This window comes from Eumetopias jubatus, unplaced genomic scaffold (assembly GCF_037043125.1).
Source record: "Eumetopias jubatus isolate StellerSeaLion01/CBP00866 unplaced genomic scaffold, mEumJub1_p1.0 scaffold_5, whole genome shotgun sequence".
Taxonomy (NCBI): domain Eukaryota; kingdom Metazoa; phylum Chordata; class Mammalia; order Carnivora; family Otariidae; genus Eumetopias; species Eumetopias jubatus.
Window position 1 is genome coordinate 100,744,984 of NW_028274811.1, and position 7,479 is coordinate 100,752,462.

The 7,479-nt window shown below is 37.5% G+C and overlaps 1 long non-coding RNA gene across 1 annotated transcript in view; it reads right to left on the minus strand.

Annotated features, from left to right (window-relative positions):
• LOC148164388 (uncharacterized) overlaps positions 1-7,146 on the minus strand; it is a 31,402-nt gene extending 24,256 nt beyond the window's left edge. Inside the window, exons 1-2 of the long non-coding RNA XR_015768259.1 lie at positions 7,083-7,146; positions 6,205-6,293 (exon numbers count right to left, since the gene is read on the minus strand). This is a non-coding gene — a long non-coding RNA (uncharacterized LOC148164388). The remainder of the gene's footprint in view (positions 1-6,204; positions 6,294-7,082) is intronic.
• Between the last annotated feature and the right edge of the window lie 333 nt (positions 7,147-7,479).

Sequence of the window (7,479 nt, forward strand, 5' to 3'; positions counted from 1 at the left end):
GTATCATTAAATGAAAAAAGTTAAATTAGAGAACAGGCGATAAGTTTTGATCCCATTCATATAAATGCTTAGAAAGAGGTTAATTTTGAGAAAGGAAAAGGAAAATCAAGCATTCAGGCATAATATTTTTATTTATTTATTCGAGAGAGAGAGAGAGAGAGAGAATGCGATAGTGTATGCCTACAAGAGGGAGAGAAGCTCAAGCAGACTCCCCACTGAGTACAGAGCCTGCCTTGGGGCTCAATTTCACAACTCAGGCATATTTTGTATCTAAGCCACCAAATACTCCCTAAGTGATTATCATTGTGATTGCCCTCTAAAATTACAAGATAAGGAGACAATTCCACAATTCTTGTAAAAATGCTTGAGTTGTCTTTCTCCACATAAGAAATCAAAGAATAATTTTAGTAACTGTTAAAATGTATTGAGCTCTTACAAGGACCCAATCACAGTGCTAGCTGTAAAAGTGTTAGCCAAAAAGAGAAAGAAAAAGAAGAGCGCTAGAATCCAAAATCTATAGGTCCTCACTGTCCCAGAATTTCTATACAGACAGGGACTAGAGGCAGCAAGCGATCCAAAAGAGCACTGGGTTTGAGCTCTATTTGCATAGAATTTATAAATCAAGAAAATACAAATGGACCATATTTTTAAATTGGTGAGAGGGTGAAAGACTAATTGAATTGAGATAGACCAACCCCCTTGATATTTCTGATGTCCTGTGATAAGAAAATCCCCAATGGAAAAGAAACTACCTCTGGCTCTAGCTCTGAGAGAGAAAATTGGATTTTGTCTGATGGAAAATTCTAGAAACTGAACAAGGTTTCAAAAATTTATATGCGGGACGCCTGGGTGGCTCAGTCGTTAAGCGTCTGCCTTTGGCTCAGGTCATGATCCCAGGGTCCTGGGATTGAGCCCTGCATCAGGCTCCCTGCTCAGCAGGAAGCCTGCTTCTCCGTCTCTCACTCCCCCTGCTTGTGTTCCCTCTCTCACAGTCTCTCTCTGTCAAATAAATAAAATCTTTTAAAAAAAACTTTTATACGGAAGCATTTTCAGTGGTATAAGAGTTTCAATGACTTTGGATATAGCAACAACCTGATTGCTTCCTTTTAAAAGTATATACATATATATGTATATATCATATCTAATTACACACGACCAACAGCTTAATTATCCTCTCCTGTAGTACTTCTCAACCTGTCTATGGTAAAGGACAAGTTTGGTTTTGTTTCTTTGTTTATTAATGTCCATTTCATTGGAGGTTGATGACAATAAGTAGCTTGAACTATATGAGATTCATCATATGCGTATGACATCACCCAACTGGACCAGACCCTGATTAACAAAAAGAATCCACTGATCATTTGATTGGATGTCACAGCAGTGACAAATGGCTATAAAAATTTCTAAATACTAATTCCTAATTTCTATTCTTTTCTTGACTGAGACCAGTAACAAACAGTGCTGGTCTACACACAATTTAAGCAGCACTGGTAAAAAACATATAGATCCTATCTCAATCCATAGTACAAAATACCTTCAAATCAGGCACTGATCAAAAAAGAGACATATTTAAACAAAAAACATAAACAATTTAAGCACAGACGATAAAAAAGACAATTGAAGCAAAAATGTCCTATTGTTCCTCTTTTACACTTTTTGCTCAGTTTAATTGACAAGTATCTTGACACAGCAAAGCAATCTGTTTCTAAAAACTGCCACCCTTTGCAACTACTTATCTTTGTGAATTATAATTTTCTCAATATTGTGCAATCAAAATAAGATAAATTGGATACTGAGACTGGAAAAATACTAGCCAACACTCCTACAGAGATGCTCCTTGGAAAAATTTAAATTCCACTATAAAACACATGACACTGGGGGAGCCTGGGTGGCTCAGTTGGTTCAGTGTCTGCCTTCAGCTCAGGTCATGATCCCAGGGTCCTGGGATTGAGCCCCACATAGGGCTCCCTGCTCCACAGGAAGCCTGCTTCTCCCTCTCCCACTCCCCCTGCTTGTGTTCCCTCTCTCTCGCTGTGTCTCTCTCTGTCAAATAAATAAATAAAATCTTAAAAAAAATAAACAAAAAAAACATGATCCCAGTAGAGAGTCACAATATATAATGGACCTGAAACATCTTGTAGAAATAAGTTGGATTAACCTTTCAGGGGTTTGTGAGTTATTTAAACCATCACTCCCATTCTCTATGTTATGTCAAGGAACATGCTGATTTACATATTTTGAAAAATGCTGGAGAAGACCCCCTGTAAAGTACCTTGTCATTTCTAATGCCTCAAACTTCCTGAATCTCTATATTGCTAATTCAGATGCTTTAACATTTCATTACCCATCCCATCCCTGCCCAACACGCACACTTTTCTTTTAAGATTTTATTTATTTGAGAGAGAGAGAGAGAGAGATCGAGAGAGTGAGCAAGAGAGAGAGAGCATGAGCAGGGGCAGGGAAGAGGTGCATAGGGAGAGGGAGAAGCAGACTCCCCACTGAGCAGGGAGCCTGATGTGGGGCTCCATCCCAGGACCCTGGAATCATGACCTGAGCCAAAGGCAGATGCTTAACCAACTGAGCCACCCAGGCACCCCTACACACTTTTTAAATGCATCCACAATCTTTATTTTATGCCTGGGAATGAAAGATATCTAAGGCCTTCCCTTTCCACTATTGACACTCAGAGCTTTGTTTGGAGCATAATTTACCAGTTCCAAGACAACTAGCCATTGTGCTTACAAATAAAAATACATAAAATCTGTTTTAAGATATGGATGCTAGAGAGTTGACTAGAATCACACATTAGCTGAGGGACTCAGTCTTATAGCCAATGATCCAGTGAGCAGAATTCAGATCTGTACTTTGGCCAAATTGTAGTGCATTATGGGCTCATATCATCAACTGAGGATACTGAAAGCAAAACTGTTAAATCTATCATTGCCAAGGTTGTATGGAACAATGGTGAACTCCCTCCTGCCCAAAGACCGATGTAACAACAATAAAGCTCAAAGCAAATTGGGTGAAGTTCATGTAATCCATTTGATCCTGTCAAACAGGGTTTCTCAACTTGAGAGCCCAAACTATTTCATAGGAAGTCCCTTGTTAAAAATGCAGTTTCCTTTGGATTGTGGTGATAATAAGGCAACTGCATAAGTGACTAAAAAAAATCATTGAAATGTACACTTTCACTGAATTAACTGAATGGTATGTAAATTATACTTTAATGAATAGGTTAAAAGTGAAAAAAAAAATTTTAAACTCAGCTCCTGTGTCCCATCCTTGGAGATTCAGAGGTGGTAGATGTGTGAGAGAGTTTAGGAATTCACACTTTGTTGCAAAGAACCTAGTAATTCTGAGAACCAATGTTTAGGCTACATGTTCTGAATTACATCTTGGAGTTAAGCTGGACCATCAGAAAGCAGCATTTGCCTGGATTACATATGAAATTTTTTGAGTTGCTGTCATCAGGAATGCCACTAGAAGAGAATGCTATTCATTTGCTTTAGGATATTACTGTATCACTCAATACACCTCATAGAGGGGAAGAAGAATTATGTCATCTGATCATAGCTCTCAATCAGCTTTCAACTGATAGCAATAAGACAGACCGTTTTTAAGAAGCCCCTATGAAAATATATTTTAAATATGACTAAAAAAAACCATAGAAAATATAAATAGAATAATAGCAATTTAAAAATTAAATCACTAAGGGGCTCCTGGGTGGCGCAGTCAGTTAAGCAATTGCCTTCAGCTCAGGTCATGATCTCAGGGTCCTGGGATCAAGCCCCACATCTCGGGCTTCCTGCTCCATGGGGATTCTGCTTCTCCCCCTCTCTCTGCCTCTCTCTCTCTATCTCTCTCTCTCGCTCTCTCTCTGTCTCTCATGAATAAATAAAATATTTTTAAAAAATTAAATCACTACACACACACACACACACACACACACAAACAGAAAGCCAAGACTGTTTAAAAGGTAGATTCTCCCAAATTTTAAGGAATAAATAACCCTAATCTTATACAAACTATTGCAGAGAATTGAGAAAGGCAGAAAACTCCCTAATTCATTTTATAAGCCTAGAACAACCATACCTCAAACACAAATAAAGAATGTGTGTGAAGAAAAAAAAAAATACTGCTAACTCACCTGAGCTTAGTTGTAAAAATAACTTTTAAAAAAGAGTTCACAAACTAAATCCAGTAACATCAGTTCCCTACTTCACACCATACAAAAATAGTAATTCAAAACAGATCATAGACCTATATATAAAACTTAAAATTACAAAGCTTCTAGGAGAAAATAAGAGAAAATCTCTACAACCATAAGGTGGACAGAAGTGTTTAGATAGATAGAACATATAAGACACCAGTCATAAAAGGACAAAAAAAAAAGATAAATTAGGCTTCAGAATTAGACAACTTTGCTTTTCAAAGACATTTTTAAAAGTTAAAAGGTAAGTCACGTACTAGGAGGGAATATTCCAAAAACATATATCAGATAAAGGACTTGGTAGCCAGAATATGCATAAGAAACACCACAACTCAATTGTAAGAAAAGAACCTAATTTTTAAAATAGGTCAAAACTTTAAACATACACTTTATAAAGAAGAGGTACAAATAGCTGAGAAGCACAAGAAAGATAGAAAACATCATTACTCATCAGGAAAATGCTAATTAAAACCATAATGAGCTATCACTATACATAGATGAGAATGGCTAAAATTTCAAAAATAATCATACCAAGTAGAGGCAAGGATGTGAAGTAACTGGAACTCTCTTAGATTGCTGATAGGAATAGAAAATAGTACATCCACTTTAGAAAACAACTTGGTAGTTTGTTATTTTTTTAAATTAAACATTCACCTATCCAGCCATGGACAGAAGGAAGAAAGGCAAACAGATCCCTTATGATCCAGCCATTCTATTCCTAGTTATTCACTCAAGAAAAATAAAAATATATGTCCATACAAAGATTTATACATGGATATTCATAAGTTTTTTTTTTAATAGTCAACTGCAACAACCCAAATGTCCATCAACAAGTAAGTGGATAAACAAACTGTAATATATCTATAAATAGAATACTACTCAGCCATAAAAAAGAGTGAAGGGTGGTTTTAACTATAGAAACCTATCATTCATCATAGTAATAATTAAAGAAGAGGATTATGATCATCAGTTAATGCAGAAAAATTCCCTCCTAAAGTTCAAGATACATTTGGGCATTAAAAATAAACAAGGAAAGAAAAAGATACCAGGTTAAGCTGATAAATAGTATCTTCAAACAAAAACCTATGGCAAAGAGAATACTTAATGATGAAAAGCCAGAAACGTTTCCATTCAAGTCATAAACTGACCAAGGCTGCCCAACCACTGTTCTATTTAACATTGAACTAGAGGGCAGACAACTCAATAAGAAATTCTTGTGGCCTGATTGCATGCCAGATTTTTTTGTCCTGTTTTGAACACTAGCTGTTTTAAGAGGTGACATGTGATAGCACCAGGACAGCTGAGAGTGGAGGGGCAGATGGCCATAAATGTTTTGATTCTCCTCCCATTGAGAGGCAAAATCTATGTCCCTTCTCCTTTCATCTGAGCAGGCTCTGAGACTTCTTTGATCAACAGGACATAGCTGACTCTCTAACAGTTTTTAGACCCAGACTAAGTCACCAAGCGGCCTCTACTTCTTCCATCTTGGTTTACTGAGCTGCCATGTAAAGTGTCCATCCTGCCCTGTGGCTACCATACTGTTAGGAAGCCCAAGCTAGCCTAAGGGAATGGCCTTGTGGAGAGAAAGAAGTCAGCCAATCTCAAGCTCTTCCAGGCCCCAGCCATTCAAATCATCCCAGACCAGAGCCAGACATGTGAGTGATGAATCCATTTTGGACAGTCAGCCCAAGCCTAGCCAACCCCACTCACAATTTGATTGCAACCACTTGAGAGATTTAAGCAAGAACCAACTGACTGAGATATAACAATAATATAATCATGATTTTATATATTATTATATCATATATATTAATATAATAAAAAGTGGGTTTCCTCATTAAGTTTGTTACACAGTAAAGAACTGAAACATGAGGCTCCTCTCTCACCAGCCATTCCCTGCCATGGGAGGAATGACTAAAGGAACAACATATATTTAGCCTGGAAAAGGAAATACTTCAGAAAAGTATAACCACCCACAAAGACTTGAAACTCACATGTGAGGCTAGAGAACGGCTTCATTCTCCAAAGCACAGATCTAAGACCAAGACCAGATGTCACAGGGAAGTGGCAAACATCAAGGTTCCTAGAAAGAAGAATGTCCCAATAATCAGTGTGGTACAAGAATAAAAACAGAATCATTGTGATATCAGAAACAATTTCTCTGGACATGTTCAAATGGGCACATGGGATGTCTGGTCAGGCTGGGTGTTAAAAAGGAGCCTAAAATAAGATAAAAGACTAGAAGTATGGCCAGGTTGCTGTGATCCTACTGTGTGTTTCAGAAAGCTAACAACAGACCTTGCAGGTTTGGGTCTGAACTAAAAGTAGCCTAGACGTGTTCAATTTCTCCTCTGAAAATACTGACTTGGGAGGCAGTCAAATTCATGCCCTTGACTCCAGTTTACACTATGCTTCAACAAAACAAATTTCTTAGGAATTATGCATGTATTGCATTTGTAAGATGTTCATTGCACAAATGCTACTAGAAACCTCTTCCAGCACTTAAAAAAACAACTTTGTGGAAATGCTTTGAGACTAGAAGCGATGATCCTCCACCACCGCTGCTGTCTCCTATGTTTGATAACTTCTTCCCTACATTTGATAATCCGGAAACTGCGCCTGTCATTTTATAGTATTTTTTATGCCACTCTGTAAGATAAAGTCTTATCATTGTTTCACAAATGAAGAAACTGAGGCACAGAGAGATTAAGTAAACTGCCCAAACACACGGCCAATAAATCCTAAACTCTTACCCAGCTGGCCAGGTAGATTGAAGAATCCTTCATACAGAAAGCAGTGACTTTGTTTTTACTGAGAAATTCCTTGGAAGCTCCAGCCACACCTGTTCCTTTGTTTCCAGGAATGCCCTTACCTGATTATCAAATGGGATGTCAATTCGTTGTGTTAGAGAAACCAGGAGAGAAAATAGATTGAGGATAGGTAGCTCTCTTTAGGCAGAGATGCAGTTATTTGGCGGCTCCTGGGTAGAGTTGAAGAAGTGCTATCACATGTTACCACCTTCCCAGGTCTTCTTCCCCAAAATATAGGTTACTTCACAAATCAGACAAATACTATATAGCACAGTGCCACCTCGGTGAAAACTGGAAAATAAATTGTGTTGACCCAAGGAGAACAAAGAATAATTAGAGTTAATCATTATTGTTCCTCTCCATTAAAAAAATAATAACAACAGTAAAAACTTTAAAAAGAACCTTCCCTAGAAATCAGATAAACAAAATACACTGTTGCTATTTTCAAGAGTTGGTCTA